General features: G+C 35.0%; 1 protein-coding gene across 4 annotated transcripts in view; it reads right to left on the reverse strand.

The window, feature by feature from the left end:
- NRIP1 (nuclear receptor interacting protein 1) overlaps positions 1–25226 on the reverse strand; it is an 85578-nt gene that overhangs the window by 23596 nt on the left and 36756 nt on the right. For 3 of the 4 annotated variants that reach the window (XM_019748908.3, XM_019748907.3, XM_074333526.2), the window contains exon 3: positions 22126–22249. The gene's annotated coding sequence lies outside the window, so the exon portion shown is untranslated. Of the gene's footprint in view, positions 1–10632; positions 10844–22125; positions 22250–25226 lie in introns of those variants that run through there. The other variant, XM_019748910.3, reaches the window with a different exon arrangement.

Below are 25226 nucleotides of genomic sequence, written 5' to 3' on the forward strand. Positions count from 1 at the left end.
TCACTTTACTTATTTAATAGCTAGAGGTTCAACAAGATCCTCCTTAAGATTACATTGCATCTCCCCAGGCTCTATAGTTATTTTAGCTCCTGATTTTAAAGTCCTTCTAGAGAATGTTTTTAGTACAGCTAAGCCTAATCACTCTTTCTTTCTCTTCTCCGTCTTTTAGGACTGATGGTCCTTTCAAGGAGTATGCCCGCTCTAGAAGGAATAAAATGCCTTCTTTCATCTTCCTTCTTACCTGCAAAATGGAGACTTTTATAAATGTCACTCCAATTTTTGGACTTAAGCTTCAGAGATAATTATCATGGATATCAAAAGGACATAAAAATACAGTTGACCCTTGAACATGGGTTTGAAATGCATGCACTTTCTGGAGGAGTTTTTCAATAAATATACAGTCCGCCCTCTGCATCAGTCTGTTCCGCATCTGTGGGTTCAACCAAAGGTGGATGCAAAACAGTGTTTTCAATCACTGGCTAGGAATCTACAGATGTGGAGAGCCCATTATGCATTGTTCTATTCCATGTTATGTAAGAGATTTGAGTATCCAGGGATTTTGGTATCTGCGGGGGTCCTGAAACGAATCACCCGCAGGCACCAAAGGACTATAGTTAAGTTTCGGGAGAGTCCAAAGTTATACTCAGATTTTCCATTGCATGAGGGTTCAAGGGTCAACTGTCTCTGCATGAACGATACCAAAATTTCAAAAAGTGAGTAGAATAAAGAAATTAATATACTCTTCAATGAGAAAGAAGAAATCTGAGGAAACATGGTGCTCACTGTTCCATTTATTTTCCTCCCACCATTTTTACAGCCCAGGCATGTGACAAATTTTGCCAAGCTACTCCCAGTATTAAAGTGGAAAATGACTAAAAATACTGTCCATTTATATCCGAGATGGTAAAAAAATCCTCACCCGGGATTAAAAAGAGGCTTTTCCTTTAAGATTTTTTTTTCTTTTCCCCCTTCTCTAACCAATGTTTTCTCATGTACTCGGAATATCTTACAATACTTAAAACAACTCAGCCTATTTTTGAAATAAATTACAGAGGCAAGAATATCACTTAAACAATTTAACCTATTGCTTGAGTGAGTTTTGTGGTTTATGATATATTTATTGGTAGAAATGGTTGATAAATTTCTGTATTCCATTTACATACGAAAATACCATTCAAACTTTCAAAAACAAAAATTTAGTATTTTCCCCCCAAATCGAACTGTAAACATCGGTTTGCTACAAAATAATTACCAAAGTTGATTTTACCAAGCAAGGTGTCTCCCTCATCCTCCAAAATGTTGTACACTACAGAATATTCTAAGAGTGACATAAAGAGGAAAGAAAAACAAAACAAAACAAAACAAAACTCCTTTAATATACTAAAAAAAAAAAAAAAAAAAAAATCTACTGTACTACGAAAAGTCCCCAAATCAGGTAATATTTTTGTTCAAAATATATTACTCATTATGAAGTAGATCTGGTTGGAACACACTGTCAGAATTAAACGGTTAGGTAAAATTCTGTATTACAAGCAAAATGAAAGAACAAAATTATACATTAAAACCTGCATATTGGAACAAAGATAAATAAGGATGTGCCTTGCATCTCTAGTTTTAACTATATTCTCAAGAAAAATGGTCATCAGATAGTTGATACTAGTCAAATCTTATTAGCAAAATTATGACTGAGAAGGGATACAAATGACTAAACCTTCTTAAAATCTGTCCAATAACCAGTTTTCGGTTATTTAAAAAAATGCCAATGGAAAAAGACTTGTACAATTGCACAGTAATCTTTGTATTACATAGTGTTAAGTATTTATACCCTTGTGTTATCAGTGATGAGCCTGTGTTATCAGTTATCAGCCAAAAGATGATTGATGGAGGTAACCAACTAAAATTGCGACCAGTAACAACAACAAAAAATCAGAACTGAGAAACCTGACTTCATACACAATTTTACTGTATTGGCTACTCACAGGACTAGACAGCACTCCAATCTACAAGCTATGAATCTCAACAATTTAAAAATGAAGAAAACATAAGAGTCGGGTTTTCCATAGTTCACTTCTGAAAGAGCTTCTTTAACACATTCCAACAAACAGTATAATCAAAAATTCACTCCAGTTTTCATTTCTAAAAGATACCATGAGCTTTAAAAACAGTAACACTGGGGCTCATCTACTAGCTTTGTAACTCTGGGTAAATCTGCCTAAACCTCAGTTTAATATCTATACCAACTTACGATGGGACAGTTGTGAAGATTAAAGAACACATATAGAATAACCAACACAGCAAGTCCTCAAGAAATGTTAATTTACTTTTACCCTCTTTGTGCTACTAGTATATCTAGTAGGAACTGATGATAATTTACATAAATGTTTTAATATAACTTTATATTAATTAGGCAAAATCTATCATTTCCAAAATCAAACAGTACAATGAAAACTAAAGTAAGTAGTACTATCATGTTTTGGATACTCAGGTATTTGAAAAAAAATATGTTATATAATAATACCACATACCAAGTATCTGGCATTTTTAATTCCTAACTAATAGAATCTGAAATCTAGAGTAGAACCACATATTACATATTTTACTATGGCTTGATATGTTAAGTTATATGACACTGTTTTAAGTTACATGACACCACTTGCTCAAAATATAGTCCTACTGATTCCACTATTACACTATCCCACCATTTATGGGATCCATTAAAAGCAAATTACCAGATTTTTATGTTGCATCGCAAAAGCTTCCTTGAGTACTATCTGATTTTTTCTTTAATTTCATTTAACTACAAGAAACAAAACTATTAGGTTATTGAAAATTATCAGCTTTGTCAGCGATAAGACAGGAATCAACTTTAATTTCACTAAAGAAATGTGATTTTTTTTTTTGAACTTGAAAATTCAAATTTTGAAAACATTGAATTTCAAAGCATCTTTGCTTTTTTACAGTGAAAAATATTGTGACAGTCTGAATGCGCTATAACAAGGATACCGTGAAGATAATTTCAAAGATACCTAAAATGTAGATAAGAAACTAAAGCTAAGAGTTTCAGCTTTGAATTTTAGTTCAGATATTAACTTTTCTGAGATTCTGAGGATAACATTAACTATTTAATAGGGCTGTAAAAGAGATTTAATGAAATGAAACACACAAAGTACATAGCATTATGGCTGGAATCCCCTGAAGTATTCATAAGCGGAAGCAGATTCTAAAGCAAATAAATTGTATTTTTCCCTAAAGCAAAAAAAGTAACAGTTTAAAAAAAATGAAACTAGAGTAAGTACTCACTTAACCCTGTCAATGGGTTGTTGGAAACTGCAACTTTAAGTGAAATGACATATAACAAAACCAATTTCACAACAGGCTAATTGATATAACAGAGTTAAGTTCCTATGGCATATTTCTGGTCACAAAAACACCACCAAATTCTAAATAAAGATCCAAAACATTTCTAATATTAAACACTGAAATAAACATTAGCTATGTATATATTTAACAAATATGAATAAAAACAAGCAAAGGAATTATTTTCTAACTTGCTCATTCCAGTTCAGGGTGGTGGGTGGTGGAAGTCTCTCCCAACAGCTCAGTGAGCCAGGTGGGAACCCACCCTTAATGCCTCAGGGCCACTTACACCCACACCACACTCACTCAGACTGGCCACTCACTCCCACACCGCACTCACTCAGACGGGGCCACTCACACCCACACCACACTCACTCAGACGGGGCCACTCACACCCACACCGCACTCACTCAGACGGGGACAATGAGGATACACCCATACATCTCATGTGCACATCTTTGGGAGGTGGGAGAAAATCAGACCACCCAGAGGAAACCCATGCAGACATGGGGAGAACGTGCGAGCTCCACACAGACAGTGGCCCCAGCTGTTAATCAATTTCTTCCCCTTCATCAACGTTATAATGAAACAACGTTGAATAAAATGACATTATTTGAGGACCTGCCATATACTGACATGTATTTTTCAGTACTATGAAAAATAATCCAAAACCTGTGCCATCACAGACTAATATAAGTAACGGTAAAAAGCCAAGGATTAAGAATTACCCCAATTTTATACAGATTAAACGGTGGTACTACAAATATAGCTTCTGAGCCAAATAAAACAAATGTCAAGTCTAATTCACATTCATGCAAACAAATACACACACATACCCCATAACAGGAACAATTAGGTAAGAAGGAATCTCTCTCTCTCTCTCACACACACACACCCCTGAATGATTTGAATTTTAACCAAGGTTCTGTCGCTTACTACCTATAACCTTAGCAGCTTGCTTAACTACTCTAAGCCTCAAGTTTCTTCACTTACAAGAGGGAAGAGAAGCTCTACCATAGAGAATAGCTGAGAGGTTTAAAGGCTGTACAGCATGAGGAGATTTCTTAAATTTGGGATCCAAGGCCCCCTGAATGGAGGTGGCATGATCCGTAATGTCAATAGTTTCCATAGAATCATTAAATAATTAGTTGAACCCCAAAATATTAAGGAATGTTGCAGGTTTGTCAAAACTCTTGGAAACATTCAAAGCTGTAAATGATTTTAAAGTATTACTAATTCCAAAAATTACAGTGTTCTGGGAGGCTGGTAGAGATTTAATTTTGCAAGAATTTTAATATTCCATGAACATGAAGGAAAGGGAATTCCTATACATGTAAACAGTGCCTGCAAATATGTTAAGAAATTCCACAAAATAAGACTTAGAAACTCATTGATGATTAGAGACACAATTTTTTATGTAACATTATCTGACAACTGTTGTGATAACTGGTTTAGCTGTGCGTGTGTTTGTGTGAGTGTGTATGTGTGCATGCGTACTGCACTAGTTTTTCCTAACTGGCCCCCCTCCATTACATTCTCCATACTGTAGCCAATGTTCTTCGCAAAAGGTAAATTCCCTTGGCTAAAAACCCTTAATAGTTTCCTATTTCACTTCAGATAAAGTCTGAATTTCTCTCTATGATCTACAAGGCCGTGCTTAATCTGGCTCCAGTGAATCTAACCAATCTTATCACAAGTCATTCAGTCCCATGCTCATTATATTCTACTCAGATGCTGTCCAACAGAAATGTAATGAGAACCACGAGTGTTCATTAAAATCCTTTTAGTGGCCATATTTTTAAAAAGCAAACAAAAAAGTAAAATTAATTTGAATATATTTTATTTAATTCAATATACCCAAAATATTATGGTATCAATATGAAATCAATATAAAATTCTTGATAGGTTACATTCTTTTTGCCATACTAAGTCTTATAAATTGGTGTGTATTTTATAGTTCGAGCATATCTCAATCTCGATAAACCACATGTGGCTTATGGCTGCTATATTAGACAGCTTAACTTTAGCTAAACACACTTCCTTCGATCCCAGAACAAACAGTTCTTTCCAGCCCTCCAGCCTCCACATGTATGGTTCCCTCTTCCTGGAAGGCTCTTCCTTTGGCTGCTCCTGTGTGTTTCTTTCCCCAACTCAGCTTAAATATTACCTACTAAAACAAGCCTTTTCCAAAGATGTTAGGTAAACGGGTCTCCCCATTTATTCCTTAGCAGAGTGCCTAGGAGATTGCAGTTGTTTTAGACCTGTTCTCATCTGCTTCTTTTATTTTTTTTTTTTTACTTGCTTTTCCTGGTTCCTTGCTTTTTAAATACTAGTTTATCGACTGTCTTCCACCACTACACTGTAATTATTGTACACTGCTACATGAGGACAAGAATTAGTTTTATCCTGTTTGCCACAGGTACGTTTGAGACCCAAGTTTTTGCTAAGTGGATGTCTATAGATATTCTTAGGTTCTCTCTGATCACTTAATTGTATCCACAACACTGAAAAGGAACTGAGAGCATAGAAAATATATATATATATATAGACACACAATTATTAAAATTTATCCTGTAAGCCAAGTAAAGATGCTTACATGGTATAACTAAGAAATCCTTCTGATTTTCAAGTAATACGTTTTTATAAAGTTCAAAAGAAATAATTACTTCACCTGAAATTATAAGTATTATCTAAATGAAAAAGTAAAACTTTATTTAAACTCAGATCAAATCATAGGGCATTTCTAATATTCCCTTTTTTCTGTGCCTTCCAGAGAAAAGTGTTAATTACTGTTTATTTGGCACTCACATTTGTAAACTCAGATCATCCTGGTTTACTAAAGATCTGCAAGAGTCTATAATTGCTAAGTAATTTCTACAGTTAAAGGGAGAAAAGAAAAGTCTGGAAACTCTGAGTGGTACTTAAAGAAAGCTACATTTTTTCAGTAAGATTTAAGCAAATTAAACTTTAACTTATCTGCTCTAATTTCTCATTTTCCAAATTACTTACTATAATTCTAAAGTGAGATCCATGATTCACTAGGCATTTTACAGTTAGGTGGAAAGCTTGTCAATGAAAATTATGCAAGGTTCTTGATACATATTTTAATGAAGTCATTACAAATAAAAATCACATACCCGATCAAGACAGAGTATGTATTTTTAAGAGGGAATCATATTATTAAAGTTACAAAGCATTTTTTTTTTCAGGTTGAAATTGGAGACTAAATTGGCAGGTATAATTAAGAGTTATACACAGCTTCACCATGCTGTATATAAAAGAGGGAAAGGCTGTATCATTCATTTTGAAATACCCAAACAGCTGTATTATATAACATATTATGGTTACCTAGTCAAGTCCTCTATTATCAACAGTGGTGTAAAGAATACACCCGCCCCAGGGAACGGCTGTCATATTCAGACACACACACCCTTGAACAAATAGTTATCAGATAATATTAATGATCCAAGCAATATACATATTGCTTTCTCATTTAATCTTCATAATGACCTAAAGAGCAAAATGTATAATAATCTCATTTTTGAAGCTAGGCAAACTGAGGATTAGACAGGTGAAATAGTTTGCCTGCAAACTTTGTTCTACCCAACTGTAGAACCAAAGAAGTAGGTGTGGAGATTTCTCCCCCACTATTTGGAGGGAAAGGCTGAGAAACAGTTTACTACCATTCCCTATGACCCATAAACTTCATATAAACTTAATTTTGAGCATGAGACATCAAGTTTCCAAACCACACTTCTATTGCCCACCTGTTTCTCTACTGCCTCCATCCATGTTTGGTCAGTTTGGTTTTCTAATGATGTCTCTAGTTCCTTGTTCCATTTCTCCACTGAAAATAAAACCTAGTCATGAATCTCAGGCCAGCTGGATGAAGGCAAGTCTATTCCTGTCAGGCAATGATTTTTGTATGGACTTTCTCAGTCTTCAACATGGATACTCATTGCCATATACTGCTGAGACATATCTGCAACCCCCAACTCCACCCCCTGGAGTCTAATCTTTCCATGAACAATCTGAATTAGACTATTACTTGAATTTGGCAATTCGGCCATGCCTGGCTAGTATCACCCATTGAAGGTCCCTACCCAGCAGGAGTCTTAGTTGGCTGTCCCCTTTCTCTGCTCAGCCATGACTATACTGTTAAAGAAAACATTGCCACAAAATATTAAATATCAATAGTCTATAGATTATTTGTGATTGTACTATTCACAAATTTATTCTAATATATACACTATAATTTTATATAGTTTTTTTCTTTGTTTTTATTATCTTTCTTAGTGATATCCAATATTCTGTCACTCTTCCTGGTATAAAAATACACTAGATCCACATTCATAGGGAGTAATCCGAGAGAGAGAAAGAGAGAGAGAGAGAGAGAGAGAGAGAGAGAGAGAGAGAGAGAGAGAGAGAGAGAGAAATGATGATGTAGCATCAGTTTGCTTTAATTTACATCCTATTTGGGTATGAATTAAATTTTACTATGGCTGTAGGTGTAAGATTTGGCTAGTATCAACATAACAACTATTATTTTAGAAGATTAAAATGGGGTAGAAGAGTTGATATCATGTGAAAAACTGATCACTTTTTATAAAGCTAGGCAGTTTGTGTTTTACCCCGGCTCAGCTACTGAAGAGTTTTACAATAGAGGACAAGCAGCAATCTGTCTAAAGCCCAATTTTCTCACGTTTTAAATGTACTCTTTATATTAACTGAGTTCTAATGCTCCTACTGCTCAAAAACTCTGGTCCAAGCCTAGCTAATGTTGGACACCAAATAATAAAAATATTTTCTTATTAATTGAGCTTACAGAAGTATCACCCACATATTTAAAGTTGTCCTCATGGATAACTTTCATTTAATGGCTTAGTAATAATGACATGCCAAACATTTGTTTTCTCCATAGATTTAATGTACCTAGATTTCTTTGACTAAAGTTAACATGCAGTTTTCTTGGATGTTCAAAATAATTTGTTGATACTGGTTAATACAATGTAGCTAGATTCACATAATGAATCTACTAAGAAGTAAATTTCACAGCTTTAAAAAATTCAACATCACAGTAGGTCAGCATACGAGGAAAAAAGATGGAAGCAATTTGAGGTGAAGAATTCTAAGCATGTTTGTCTACACTATATACTTGTTTGGAGAAAGAACAATTTAAGGTCGAGACACTTAAACTACTGTGAAGATAAAATAATTCTATAGACATGGTTCCTAGGCTGATTCTAAACCACTGAATTCCTATTCCTTCAACACATAGAAGACTTTCAGAAGAGAAGCTGATGCTAAAATCTCACCACCATGAGCACAGCACAAATTGAAATGGTAAAGAGACAAGAGGAAAGGTGTGTGTATATGTTTGGGGGGTGGGAGGGTTGGTTGAGTATTCTTTATTCATTTGACCAATAAAAATTTATTAAGCAGCTATTACATGCCAGATACAGTGTTAAGCATTGTAGATTGGTTAAAAAAACACAAAAAACACACACACACACACACAAAAAAAAAACACAACAACTTACCACTCCACCAAGAAAGAAGAAGGAAAAGAACAACAAGAAAACAGAAACATTAACTTCCTTTATTTGGTATTCCCTCCTTTATCTTCCCATTCTGAGTTGGCTAAATATTAAATATATGCATGCCATGCATTTCTTTTGAAAGGGTGAAAGGTGACAAATTTCCAAAATTTGTAAGGTAATAACAAAATTAAAAACTGAAAACCAGAAAAAGTTTAGAACATGTTTTAGTTTGCAAAATTAAATATTCTGATTCTTATTTCTATAGTTTTGCCTCTACATTTTCTCAATTTACATTTTTTAATAAGAAAAAACCTACGAAACTAAATGTATAAGAATACAGTACTAATCATTTTGATGCCTTATATTCAACTGAAAACATATTTAATAGTCTTAATTTTGCCACTGAGTTCAAAAGTCCTTTGAAAATATTCCCTTTCCTTTATAGATATCATGACCTTAAGTAGTTAATTTTAACGAATGTTTTAAGTCAAGATTTGGTATATTTGTATTTGTTATTTAACAAACGTTTAAACATGTGTCTCTATTCACCCATTTTCTATAACTGTATCTGGGAGCAAGTCTGGACCGATGTCCGTGGCCTTGATTATACTGATCTTCTGTATCAGGGTGTTTTTATTATCTATAATTAGTATGTACAGAAGAACATTCCCACAGTTTCAATGGAAATGAAATGTAATCTAAAAAATCTGAAGCTACATACTAATTTCAAGCATATAAAAGTAATTACAGAACAACCTGAATTTCATCAGTAAGCTGTTTTGCTTCCTTTTTCTCCTAAATCAAGTGCTCCGATTATAATCGAAGGATCAGGATGGGGACAGAGGAGGCAAAGGGCACTTGCAGTTCACATGTGGCAAGAGGCTTGGACAAGAGGCATTTCTCCCCTCCCCTCACAGCACAGATTTATATGTAACTGCAAAAGTGCAGCTACGACAGTATTTCATGAGTGCCTGAAAATGGCAACGGGTCAAATCCCAATCACAGATATTTCAATCATTTTGTGAATTATGAAAACATTTATTCAATTCATACTATGCAATCCTACATTTTATACTACAAGTCTCTATCTTTAAAAAAACATCCACTGAATTAAAAAGAAAAACAAAAACTAGAAGAAATGTTTCAATTTCCTTTCCCACAACAGAATCAAACAGTATAATGTTTACACAAATGAAACTAGTAAAACATACATTTTTTAATTTCATTAATACATTAAGGTGGTATAGTGGCACCTTTTTTTTTTTTTAATGAAAATCTCTTTCTTATTCTCTGCACCAAGTTATGTAGCACCTTTAAACAATATAATGTACTGAAAAATTATTATCAATCATTCCCTAAACTAATTAGGTCCATAACCAGCTCTATGACTTCTCCCATTCATCTTGTGCTTAAAATGTTACAATATAGCTTGAATTTCATCTCTGCCTGACACGTTTCAAGCAGTGAAGCAGATTAGTGCCTCAGAACACTTTATAGGGTTTCATTATCAATCAGGTTATGTTCCCAGTGATGCTTTCAGCAAAATTATCTCATTCGAATGAACTCTCATGGACTGAAGTAAACAAAGCTGTAGCCCACTGCTCTTGCATACTTTCCATTCATTTATATCCTTTTTCTTTACTTAGACTTACAGCACATGCCATAGAAAGAGCGCATGCTAAATATTCCTGGAGTGTCACAATATGTAATACAATAAAACAGATTACAACCCTACCTTTCTTTCACAGCAGTGGTGCCAAGCACAGGTACACCGGAGCAATCAATTTGTTCTGCAGACAGTAAGGCTTTCATAGAATACTAATGTAAAATCTCTTTCTTTCTGCCTTGCCTTGACTCCCCAATTCCCGGGTCCCGACCAATACGAGGAGGAGGGCAGTATGTCTTCTGCTGAGATAACCACAACTACTAATCAAGTCTACGTGGACAAGGGCACCGGATTAAACCTCCACCAAGCTTGAGTCAGGGTTTGAGAGCAGCTAACGTACACAGCAGCACGGTCAAAATTAAACACACACACACACACACACACACACACACACACACACGTGCGCGTGCACCATGCACGTGCCATGAAAATACAGATGTGCCTACTTCAGTGAACTAATGCATCACACTTTACCACTGATAGTTTGTTTGTTTGTTTGTTTGTTTTTTATCTCAGGAGCATAAAATTACCTCCTGTTGAAATGAGGGCTTAGATCCAACAGTACACAGCGACAATTAGGTTTTTCCAGAAAAAAAAATCATGATCAGTATACTGTGCATTAAACTCTTCACTGGTTAAAACATAGCATTTTCCTAAATTAAACTATCTAGTACAGTTTACAAGGAATTATACTTTCAAGTATTAATATAGGGTTAATAGACTCAGCAAGGATTCTTAAGATTGTGCACTTAAAAAGGTACTGTAATTGTAATAGCTCAAGTCCACTTCTTTAAGTAAAGCATGCACACTACCAATAAAAAAAAGGTCCTAAAGATTTTCATTTATCTTAAAGATTTTACATTAAGCATAACCCCAACCTATTTTAAAAAACATTTTCAGGTTTTAAAAATTATTTTAAAAACATCTATAACACTTTATAATTATGGTAGCATGGTGGTATATTTGATTTCATAAATCCAGTTTTGAGGTTCCTTCTTTTAATAAAGCATTTTCACTTGGCTTATTTTTCTTTTATTTGAAATATGAAAAGGTATGCCAATCATTGAGAAGGGTGATGACAGAAGTTGTTAAATATTTTATAACAGCATACATTACCTCATTTTAATTTGCCTGCCTTAATTTTCAAATAACTCTTGATAGTCAAGGGGCTGCAAACTAAGCAATAATTAGGAACAAAATACTCTAGATAACTGGAGAAACTTATGAGGAGGCTTCCTAACCCAGCTCGATTTTCATGTATGCAATTGCTTTAACACTGCTAAAATACATGGGTCTTATTTTGTACTTCCTTTAAAAAAAAAAACAACAAAAAAACTGAGCAGAAATAATTAAGAAATACTAGGGCCTTCAATGAAGTACTGCAATACTGTTTAATCGATACTGATCCTTTTGTCCTTGACACAGTGACCATGTCATCAGGCTACTGTCATGTGATATCATGTCATTTCCCCACCTGGCTCATGACCTTGTCCTCTAAATGACCTAAAGCTTCCCTGAAGTAGCAGGAGGCCCCTCCCCGCTGTCTCAGCAAGGTCGAATGGGTCAGCGTGTCCTCATCTATAATCCACCACCATTTGTCAGCAGGGAGGCTGGAGGAGGCAGGCTTGCTACAAGGGGAGAATGCCCAATTAGGCAGCTGTCACACAAAGCATAGGCTGCAAAATTATCCCCTGTCAAAAGAAAGAGCAGCTGCGGGTGCCAATTACAGCAACCTTTCAACCCTTTAGGTACTGGAAACTACACAGAAGTAAATGAAGAACAATTAGTGATAACAAATCGATGAATTAGGACAGTAAATTAGAAATTACTAGCAGGTGAGCTTGGGTCATACATGACATAAGGGCATACCAGACTCCAGGCAAGGGCAGGGATGCACAGAATCATACTAACCATTTCCTTGCATATAGATTTCCCCTTCAGCATTTTCTTTTTGCAAAGCTAAAATCCTTTAAAACACCCATAATCTAAAAGTGTATATACCTTTTCACTTTTCATGGAAGACCCAAATAAATTGTTTCTGGGCAAGAGGAAAATCCTTCAGACTAGTAAGTCTATTTAATTCTAAATTGTTGTTATGCAATCCATCATGCTATCCCACCAGATTTTAAGTGTGGCTACCAAAACCCAAATTTAAGTGCGGCTCCCAAAACCCAAATTTAAGTGTGGCTCCCAAAACCCAAATCAGTTCAAATACTCATACTCAAAATATTATCCATCTTCATAAAGTACTCGCCCTGATTCTACTTGACTCACGCTTACGGAAACATCTCTTTAAGAAAGCAACTGGGTATGAATTCTGAGAAAACTCTTACGCTAATTCTATAATGTTGAAGTTCATTTTTTTTCTACACGATGTAATTTTATGTATAAAGAATAACTGCAATGTGTGTTTCTATATTGAGATATATATAAAGAATATCAACTATAAAATTATTCTCTCAGATTATTCTGCTCTAAAGCTGGAGGTGATATGCATTAAGTCTCAAGCATAGGAAGCCAATTCACTTGGACTCCATCCAGCCAATGTCTTTGACAGTTAGCACCACAGGCAACAAAGGAAGAACAAAATGGGGAAACAAGCCCCACAAAGGAGAGAGAATCCAATATGGCCATTAAGTGTTTATGGACATAGTTTCCTTGTGCCTGAACAAAGTTACATGTGTTCAGAAACAACGTTCTGAAAGTCCATTTCAAACTAAATTTACAATGTTTCCCTTAGAAAAAAAGCATGTGTCCGCCTATATCGCTTCTTTAAAAGTTGAGAACTTGAATGGTATGTAGCATAATTTCTAAAGAAGCAGGGGTAAATTGCTCCTCTAGAATTCTACATCACAAATGGGTGAAAGTGAGGAAGAGAAGGTGAGACAATAAAGAAGCACTTTACTTATCCTCCTCTAACATATTATAAATAAACCAGTTACCAGTGGGAAAAGTTTATAATTCCTAGTTCCTAGTCCAGCCAATTGATAAAATTTCTGGGAGATAAAAATCACGGCGAGAAAACTCCATTAAAAGTTTATCTGAAAATAGATTTATGTTTCACTCTTTTATAAAAAAAATGAGCGTTCATAAATTTTCTTAAGTTTAGAATGCAACCTTCTAAACTCAGACATAAAGAATTCAAAGGAAGAAATGGCAAGTAGACAGAAGTGAAGGAGTTAATGCCTTGAGAACTCAGCTTCCATCATACGTGGGTGACTATCTCTTTAAATAATTTAAATCCTCTCCATCTACTACAAAGCTGTTTTGAAGCCATTTAGCTTTGTTCTTTACATGTGTTCTAATTAAGAAATGACCTTGTCATCACACACACCAGAAATCCGGGATTATTTCCTACAGCAAAAATTCAGAGAGCCCCCCCCCCCCCCAACGCCCCCCGAAAAAAAAAGAAAAAGAAAAAGGGGAAAAAGACTTCTTCCTCAGTTCCTCACTGAAGGAAGTTGTTGGTTGGCTGAATGCTGAAGCAGTCTCACCGCATAATTTTTTGTTGTTGTTGAATGTCACAGGGCGGGTTAGTGTGACCTTGAGCTACATCAGCAGCGCAGCAAGGGTCGAGATGCCTGCAGGCGCCCTTGTACTGGATTTGCAAGACAAAAACCTTCAAACTGGCTGAAGGACATCTTAAATCTCTTCAAAGGTTTTCTGAACTAATCTGGGCTGCTCTTAGCAGGATCTGTGCCAGTGTGAGAAGCAAAATTAAAAACAAGGTCTTTGACAGGATGTTGTCTCCTCTTAACCCTTCCCAAGCAGAAGAGAACAAATCACAAGCATTCTGGAGAGATGGTTTACCTAGAAGCACTCTTTCATAACAAATTATGTAAGCAAGCAATCAAAAAGGAGGGGGCCGCGATTAGTCCTCAAAACGCAGCTCTCCCATCGCGCTTATTAAAGAATTCAGGTGCAATTTTTTTTCTTGACCATATTTTAGTGTAGCGAATGTAAAACTTAAAGCTCTATTTGTTATCTTTCAGATTTGCAGCACAGTGATAGGTGAAGATAAGGAAATGTTTCCATCAACATTAAGCTCTAGAATTTTTTTTTAAATAAAGTTTTAGCTGGTTAAGTCACAAACTTCACACATATTACATATAGCTCACTAAAATTACAACAGGTAAAGAAAATTACATCATATGTTTACTAAATTCCTTATTCCTAATATGATGCACCGTTAAGGGGAAAAGAATCAGAATAGTGAAAGTAACCATAAGTAATACAAGCTAAAGCAATTTCAGTCTTGTTATGAGACAGCAGCATTTGTTATTATATGTAGTATTTCCAATGCAGGGGCCAAAAGAGAACGTATTCATGCCAGCAGAGGGTGTGAGTCTTCCCTGTTCAAAGTTTAATTTAGTAGCTATAGCTCTCAAGAACAGTCTAAGGGAACAAACAGCTTTAACAGCATAAAAGCATAAAAGGCAATATCATAAAATCAGTGAATCTCCATCTATGACATGTTAGTTTGTCATCATCATATATAAGGTATGTCATGATTAGTGCCATAAAGAGTATTTAGTGTAACGTATGGAATTTATTAAAGTCCAATGGGTAGCAAATGATGTCCCTTTTAAAAAACAAACTAAGTAAATTTAAGATTATGCTGAGTAACAACCACAATTCCATTCACTTGAACTTAGAGATACTTTCCCAAATGGGACAAGAAAAGTGTAAAGTAATACCTACTAAGTAGATGATAACACATGAGTGAACAGTACATGTGAATTTCTTCTTTAGTCACCATGGAAAAGGAGACAAGAGTACATCCTGTGCTAAATGCTACGGCTGAAGTTTGTAAAAAGTGTTCTAGGAACGCAGAGAGGGCAGTAACTAGGTTTTCGGTTCATAAGTGTATGTGCCCTAGTGGTCGTCAGTGATGGTTAAAAAAATGAGGACGAGCAGCAGAGAAAGGCAGCCATTCCAAGTGACAGAAATAGCACTCAGGCAGGGAAGGGCTGAGTGTGTGATACAGGAAGGGGGTGGCCAATGTTGACTAGAGATTAGGCTGGAAACTCACTTGGGAGCAAGGACTTCGATTCAAGGCCATGACGAAGAGCTGGCCTTTGTCTGGTGGACAGGGGAAGGTTTACAGGCAGTGATATGATTAAATGCATGTTACAAAAACAAAAAACAAAAACAGAAGCTGTAGAGTTGTTGATGGCTTGGAGGGGAGAAGAAACTGAGGCCAATTAGTGCAGAGAAGAAAACAGTCAAAATAAGCAAGGGAAGGAGAGTTGAAGAAAAAGATAACTCTGAAAAACAGTAAAGGCTGATTGGAATATTTACATAGCAATTTGTGTAACAAAAATAGTGTTAAAAATAGGATACATTTAATAGCAACTCATTAAATAAAAAATGATGAAAATAAATACTGTATCTTAAGCCTATGTTTGTAAAACAGTATGTTGACATGATGTACAAAGTTTCAAGAAAACTAAGAACTCCTGTAGAGGTAGGTATTTAACAAAGAGTTAGAATCGGATTCTGATGGATATTTGAATAGTTGACATTTCAAATAATAACCTTCCTTAAGTATCAGGTAAGGATTGTGCTTATTACGGTGGCAATGTGCACCTTTTCTGAATGATGTGGTGGCATATCTTCCTTGGCTACAAGAAAGGTCTGGCTTAAACCAAAATGTGATTGCTGGAGCTAAGAGTTTCATCAACAAACACTAATCAGAACAAGATAACTCAGCCATTTACTGAGTGCCTACTATGTTAGGACACACAAAAAATAAAAAGTCCCTAACATTTTATCAGCTTTGGGATTCTAGTTTATCACTCATAATGCTAAATCCCTAAATTACAACTCACACACCAGCTGTGTGACACAACTGTGACACCAGCACACAATAAAAAGACCATGAATAAAAATAATATTGAGCTGTCAGTGAAAGGGTCTGCACTAGGAGCCATCTTGGTATTCCCATGTAGCTGACAGGTACACAGCGCCTTCCCAGAACTCTCTGGGAAGACCCAGTACCCATGTAATTTGAAGAGAGTTTTCAAATACTCTAGGGACTGACTGTCCTGCTAAGACCTCAGAAAAAATTTAACAGAGTATCAGCCAAGGTAAGAGGGTGGGAGTGAAAAGAACAGGAGTCACTAGGGCCAAATAACTATCTGCCAGAGAGCAGACTGTACTCTAAGCAAAGGAGAGCCAGCATCAGGGATCAGGTTGAAGCAAGTGGAGGGGAAGGTCAAGCAAAGGAGAGAAGCAGCAAAGATTTCCAAGGGAAGACTTCTCACTGCCCTGAAAGAAGAAGTAAATTTTACTCTAAAATCATTAAGCAAATGACCAAACCTCCAAACCCCCTGGAGTAAAAAGAATCATCACAGGAGAAGTGTTTGGAGGTTCACAAGTCATTAAAAGGGCTAGCACTTGAAAGCCAGGGTACTGTCAGGGCACAACTAGGAATGACCTTACCAAGTATCCACAAATAAAATGACTTCTCCTTGAGTAAGCATCTCTGTCTTCTAGCAGCCAAGCCAACACTAGTAATAGCTTCCAGCACATTCTATGTCTAGACACTAATAGAAGGGTGGGTAATATGATAAGCCTCACAGATATTTTAAAAACCCAACAATTTACTAATATACAAACACAAAAGCTAGATTACAACATTACTGACATAAAAACACAGAATATTCTGCTGGCAAGTAACAGGTAAACTCTTGTACAGCAGCAATTCTCAAAGTGTGGTCCAGGGATTCCAAGGGTCCCCATGATCCATTCAGGAGGCACATGAGGTCAAGACTACTTTCGTAACACTAAACCGTTACCTGCTTTTTTGTCTCTTTCTCTCCTAACTGTACAGTCGAGTTGTCCAGAGACTACACGATATGTCATTGTGTTGATGGCTAATGGAATACATCCTTGTGTATTCTTGTATTGTAAAGTTTTTCTCAGTATAAATTTCTAATATGGTAAATACTGGTTGATATGATTATCATAAACAAAAGCTCTCTTGGGTCCTCAATAATTTAAGAGTAGAAAGGGGTCCCAAGACCCAAAAGTTTGAGAACTGCTGCTAATCTACTGAAGTAAAGCATTAAGAAGTGCAACCTTGGTTTTAATCTTCAAACAAAATCTCTAGTTTCTAATTCTCAAAAATCTCTGCTACAACTATGCCAGATAAACACTGTGCAGAAATCTCTCCAAGACCCAAGTGGGAAAAGGAAAGAATGATCTTTTTAAAAGACTAGTAGACTACAGGGGATCTGAAATAGCTCCCATCCTTACACAGTCACTACTATTTTGAATTTACCATACAAAAGGTAACAAACCCACAAATATTTATGAAGAAGCTGCCTTGTGTTAAAAGCTGAAGACAGAAGAATAACTAAGTGATAAACCAGTCCTTCGGGGGCTCACAATCCTGTCAGGAAAAATATAATCAGCACCACAGTGAGAAACTACTAAGAGGAAAGGCATGAACAAAGTGCAAAAGGCCTGGAAGGGCACATTCTGGGGCAGAAAATGGTTAAAAAGGAAGGTAACACTTTTCTTAGTGAAAGTACTCTGCAGAGGTAGCATGTAAATTGCCTCTAGCAACAATCAAGGTTTTGACAATTGGAAAAGAAGCTCAAAAGTATCCTTTCTGTAGGGAAGAGCATCGCCCAGCAGGACGCAGTACATTTTAGAAAGTTTTAGTAATTCACTCAAAAAACGAATTGTGAGTAATTAGAAACTTTTGCAGAAGTTGACAAAGTAATTAGACGCCTGTTGAATTTAATGAGGAAAGATTGGAAATTAAGCAAAAAGATACACAACTACAAGTCCCAATCTGTCGTAGGTAGAAGCAGCTTTTAAAAAACATACCATAAAAGTAATTTATTTAAAAAATAAAATAAAAACAAACAATCTTGAGAAGCTTAGAGAACAAGCAGCAAGATGGTGGGAGGAGTAGTTGCAACAGCGGGATTTAAAGGCTTCCAGCTAGAAGCTTGCACAGCGTGTATTATCAATAATCTACCTATACGTAGATGCAAAAAAGAAAATAAACGGAGTTTGAAAATTACTAGTACATCTCTAATCCAGAATGGGGAAATTCTAGTTATCTAAATAAAATGTGTAATAAGCTCTACTGTTGGAATCACACTAATCTCAGTTGTGCAAACCGCAGACTGCATGGTTGAAGGGCAAATATCAGGCTCACCACAGTTAATTTAAGACTAGGGTCTGTGCAAGAACAGAAAGTGAACTAACACTTTGGTCAACATGTTTTAAAATTATTTTAATTATTTCATTTGAAACCTTTTATGGGAAGACATGGAGGTTTGGTACAGTGGGGATATTCCACACACCCCTTCGCCCTACACACACAAATGCTGTTAGTTATATCAGTAGAGGTATTAAGTAAAAGACTTAAGGAAAATCAATTATTTGAAGACACCAAATTCAGAAAAATGTTAATTATAATAATGTTCCCCATTGTAATAGTAAATGAGGATTGATTAAAGAAGGCCTGTTACTTTTCTAGGTCATTATGCTATTGGGATTGCTGAATTATTGTGATTAGAGAAGTAACACAAGCAAACGAGTTTTAAGAAGATCTGCTGGCTCTGAGACTGGGGCAAGGACACAAGCGCTCCAGGTTAGAAATGAACCTGAACCAAGACGCTGGCCGTGGGAAAGACACAGAGTGGCTGGAAGCCGTGTTGGAAACTAACAATGAATTACTTGAGCCGGGCGTGCAAATTTTCTTGTCCAGGTTGTTCATGAAACCAGGGAAACATTAGTGAAATAGAAAAGTTAATTTATGGCAATTAATTCCAACTAAAATGACTGACCAAGATTCTGGATAGATCTAGACTGATTGTTTCACTAGTACCATGTTCTCACTAAAAACTTTGTGTAGGAGTCTCAACACTTTTTAAAAAGTGTTATTTCTTACACTAAAAACATTTCTTTGAGGAGTGTTTTATAAAGTTTGACAATTAGCCTCACTTTACCAACCTGTTAACTCAATCTGTTAGAACCAGCTGAATCACTGGCCATTTTTGTCTGCTTACACAGTTACTTCTATATCTGACATAAAAGTTTTGACACTTAAACCATCTGTTGAAATAGTCATCAACAATTTAATTGAACTAGGGAAAAAAACGTACAATAAAGAACTCTTCCCAGTGAAAAATCATGAGATAAAACAATAAAAACTCCACTTAGTAAGAAACTGAGTATATTCAAGTATTTAAACTAAATTGATTTAGTCAATTATCTAATTCAACCCAAATTATTCCATTTTTTGTATTATCAATATTTATAAAAATTAGCTAATAAATGTTACACTCAGAGTATAGAAAGTATATGGATTCCTATAAAATACAATAAAGGGTGGTTTTATTTTTCAGTTATATGGGATGACTATTTCTTCTAAAAGGGGGGAGCTAACAAGCGAGCAAGGGAAATCTGGCCTAAGAAACTTCATAAAAACTTCATGCGTTATATGTTTTGCAATACCCATTTTATCAAATTCTTGTCCTTTTTTCTTAGTCATCCTCTTTAGCCTCTCCTTCAGATGTACATTACTATACTTAAATATATAATGAGGCTGTTTTCAGAGTTTAGCTGTATGACAGATAAACTATAGTAAAACCTCATGAAAAATATTAGTTCAGAGTCTTCAACTGTATTCTACTGAATACTAGCATCCTGAGATAGATATAGATATATCTACACACACACACACACACACACACATACACACACACACACACGATCCTCCTTTTGGAGACTGCCAGTCCACTGGCTAATGGAAGGCCTACTGAAAGGATTATGATTCAACATCTCCAAACTTGTGTGACCATGGGCTCCTCATTCAAAGGGAAGAACTGTTTAACAAAACACATTTTAGAAAACACACACTTAACATATTCACTTTTAAAATCCTGAAATACTTTAAAATATATATAAGTGACATATCACTAATAATTCATTTCTATATGCTTTCAAAGTTGTTCACTGTACATTCTAAGTAAACTGTCCCCTTTTCTATCTGGCAGAAATATCTAAATTTGATCATTTTTCAAGGACCACTTATTGGCTATGTATATTTACCAGCTGGCTATCTACAATTTATTTATCCAACTGTCATATGTTGTCATTGGTTACTTGGTAAAAAAAGGGTATTGACAAATTAAGAACAACAACAAACTGTATCTTCAGAGTAACAAGAATGTGTATGGCTATAATTTTCATTTTAACGAAATCAGAAGTTGAGAACTGGGATTCAATATCACGTGTTTCATCAAATATAAAAGCACATTTTGGACTATCAGTCATAAACACATAATTATACCTGAAAGAATGCTTAATATTTACAAATAAAAGTCTGGTTGGTTTAAAATATCAATTTAGAGAAAGAATTGATATATGAATATCTGAAGAATGACTAGCAACCAAATAATTACTAATAATTTTATAGCCTATTTAACAAATATAATATTTTAAAGATTTTCTTGCTGAAATTACAAGAAAGGACAAGCAGAGTGATGAAAATGTAAAAGGAGAATGGTTACAATAACAACTTTATCACTGTTTTTTTAATAATCAGAATAGTGAAGAAAAGGGAATAGTACCACTGTGCCGACCACACGAGGCTACAACAAAGAAGAAATTTGGCTCAAAACTGCCATTCCCCTTTGGAACATCATGGCCCACTGAAACACTGTGAAGTGTAGGGTATTCTACTTGCTATCTCTCTTCTGACCAGTTTTCAGCTAGGTATCTGAAGTAAACTCTTCACAACTAATGATAAGCACAATAATCAATCACTGTGTCTTTTCCCCGGTTACTTGGAGCGCTTCTGCCCAGGCCTACAGTCCAAGAGCTTAAGACATGACAAATTCATTATAGGCTGTACCTATACTAGAAAACAAGAGTGTTAATCCAAGTAGAATTAACCACTCAGTCATCTCTTTCTGTTGCATTACCCACCTACTGTGTTAATCAGATTACTTTATCATTTCTCAGAAATGCTAGCATACTACTTGTAGTGTAAGAGGTAACTATTTTATATAATTCAAAAAGTAATCACTGACTTAGACTATAATAAACCCACAATAACCAAACATGCTTCTATTTTTCCTCAAAACAATAATTAACTTTTTATCTGAAATCAGATTATTTCAGGTTTGGCATTAACATTAACTATACATTTTTTTCTGTTTTTTGGTAAAAACTAAGCATCATCAACATGAGTACTATTTCTTTTTTCAAGATTCCCAACCACTCTCTACAAGTAATCTACACCTTTGAATTTTCAAGAATATTTTTTGTGATTTTTTTATGGCATTTAACTGCTTTCTATTATTTGATTAAATTTATTTATTTATATTTATCCCTGTATATTCCTTGACTACAGAATTGTTATCTTACTCACTTTTTTAAAAAACCACATTGCCTAATGAAATAATTTCACAGATAAAACACAATCTACAAACCTGGTGCTTACAAGTTAATTTATAACTAAGAAAGGATTGTCTGAAATATATTAAAATCACAACTGATTAAGCCTTAAAAACTCAGGAAAAATATTCTCACCGTCTGTCTCCAAGGTTTGGGTCTCTGCTTTCTGAGAAAGGAAACTGAGAAGGCCGCTGAAAAGTAGCTCTGATGTCATCTGGAGTCTTCAGATTCCCCACTCCTCCTTCAGTGTAGGGTGCATCTTAAGAAGAGAAAAAAGATAGTTTGGCATCTATTTCAAACCAGATTCTGGAATATGCTTTGTGAATTTCTGTCAGGTTTCTCCAGTATCTTTTTCTTATTCAAGTTCAATGTAGAAGTCTTTATTTGACAGAAATAGGAACTGTTTATGAAATATAAATTGTTCACTAAAGCAAAGCAACAGATCTTTGCTTTCTAAACATACATTAACTTGATAAACGCAGATGCTTCAAGAAAACAAACTAAAAAGGTTTAGGGTTGCTATGATGATACACTTATTAACCTTTGTTAATTTCAAATTTCCATCAAATTAATTTAATTAAATAACATCTGGAAAAAGAAGAAAAAAGCTATCGTCTCTTTCATATTAAACTGTTTGTTTCAAAATGCTATCTATGTAACCTTTTCAGCACAAAATTTATACTATCAAATGTGTTATGTCCATAGAAAGCCTTGTACACCAATGTCCAAAGCAGCTTTTTTTTAATAGCCAAAAATTGGAATCAACTCAAATGCCTATCAATAGGTGAATGAATTATGGTATGTCCATACAATGGAACGCTCACTACTCTGTGACAAAAGAGGAAACACTACTGATATAAACAACATGGATAAATTACAAAATGAATTATGCTGAGTGCAAAACGCCACACAAAAAGGAACACATAGTGTGTGATTCTATTTCCATAAAATTGTAGAAAATGCAAATTAATCAACAGGGAGAGAAAACAGATCAGTGGTTGCCTGGGGATGGAGAGATAAGAAGGTGCAGGAGGGAGGGATTACAAAAGAGCATTATCTTAATTGTAGGATGAGAAAGGGTATAAACATGTCACAACTTATCAAATTGTAACTTTAAATATGTGTTTATTATATGTCAATTACACCTCAATAAAGCTGTAAAAAATCAAATTTCTAAAATGCTATACGCTCCTTTATGTAGCAATTCCAAGTCTAGGATTTATCCTAATGAAAAAACATGAGAGTATGTACAAATATTTAGCCATAAGAATGTTATTAGATGCATTATTTCTAATAGTGAAAAAATTTCAAATAGCCATTATGTGTCAAAATAAAAGAGTTTGGAACTAATTAAATAAATTATGGGAGTCATTAAAATATGTAAGAAAACTATAGTATATCATTCCACATAACATTACATATTAAATGACAAAAATAGGAAACAACATTATGTTCCGTATAATTGAATTTTTGTTTCAAAAATATACAAGAATAAATGTAGCAATTATTTCTGCATTAGGAGGTAATTTTTATTTTTCCTTTTTGCTAGTTTGTATTTTCTAGTTTCTTTACAGTAAACATGTATTACTTTTGTAATAAAAAAGGAAAAATTACACAATGAAAATAGCAACAGTCTACAACTGTCCACTCCCTAGTACATGCATAAAACAAGCACGCCTAAAGAGGTAGCACACATTACAGAATTCTGGGCTATCACGTCACCCCCCCACAAACAAGCTATCAAACAGTGTGAGAAAAGGGCAGATCTGACAGGATGAACTGGAATAATAATTAGTAAGCTACATGCGTTACCAGTTACAAAGCACTTTCATGGATATGACCCAATTTCATCTCCATAACTCAGTGAAACGAGCAGAAAACACATTATCCCATTTTCTAGAGGGGAAACAGACAACATGCAGGGCTGGTTAAGTGTCATGCCCCAAAATTATATATTCTGTACTCAAATTGGGCCTTGACTATGTATTCTGACAGGAATTCGAAGAGAAGTAGGGAACAATCATTGATGATTTATAACTAGAAGGCAGTAATTTACACATGAATTTAAAAACAACTGTATTTGCAAATCATATTAGTGTTCCTATTAAAACGCACCAGGGACCTTGGGAATTTTCTAAATCCCCAGCAACCAACCTCAGAAGCTATACCCAAGGCAAACCCTAGCCCTTGTCTACCTTACCTACTAAACCACTGAAATTCAACTAGATTTAATTGTTTAGCTTTCAGTTAATTTTCCTTCTTGACAAATAAAAAATATTATATTTTAAAGTTGAAAAAAGAAAATAATCATAACTACATTTATGAATGTTGCAAAGAGTGACCTACAAGTTGATATCAAGAGATATAACTTACTGGTACTTTGAAATACTAACTTTTGGGTCCAATTTTTTTTTTTCTTCTTGTATGTGTGCAGATAAGAAAGAGTCTCCAAACAAGGCATATTCAGTGAAGAAAATGACTCTTGACGAGAGTAAAAGAAAACATCTTCAGAAGAATATTATTAACGAGTTGGTTATCTGCTGATAAGGCCTTGCAGCATTTGGAACCCTCACAGCTACCACTCACTCTTCACAGTCTCAGGACTATCTGTGAGACTGAATGATAGCTCTCATTAACTGGGCAGTTACTATGTGTCAGACGTTGTGCTAAGTCCTTTACACACATGATCTTTGAAACAACCCTATGCCATAACTATTATTAATATCACACCCTCATTTTATAGATGAGTAAAATGAGTTTAAGTTACTCCAAATCACAAAACTATTAAGAATTTAAAGTAGAATTCAAACTCTGGCATATTTTCCTTGAAACAAAGAAGAGCCTTGGCAGTTCTCAGGAATATAAATCCTGACTTTTCCCTAGACTATCCACCTACAATGGTCTCTCAATTCAGGTAGTGCAAAACACTTGGCAATGGTACACGAAGTTCAAGAGTCTACATTTTCCATGTAAAGAGTTAAAAATCTCCAGAGTCCACAATTTATGTCTGATATTTTGTCACATTCTAGAATTGTTTTAATGGTTGGTTTCTAATATTAAAGCACTGTTTTAACCCTTTTGAACTAAACATATGATCACATGAAATATAAATAAAACAACATTTAAATAAAATTAGCAAAATATAAAATATTCTCTCAGATTAATGTTTTAAAACTGCCTTATATTATTAAGTGGGTAAATTAGCCTTAAATCCAAGTCAATGAAACTGAATGTAT

Source organism: Rhinolophus sinicus, chromosome 17 (assembly GCF_057876585.1).
Source record: "Rhinolophus sinicus isolate RSI-liver-muscle chromosome 17, RSI-T2T, whole genome shotgun sequence".
NCBI classification, from domain to species: domain Eukaryota; kingdom Metazoa; phylum Chordata; class Mammalia; order Chiroptera; family Rhinolophidae; genus Rhinolophus; species Rhinolophus sinicus.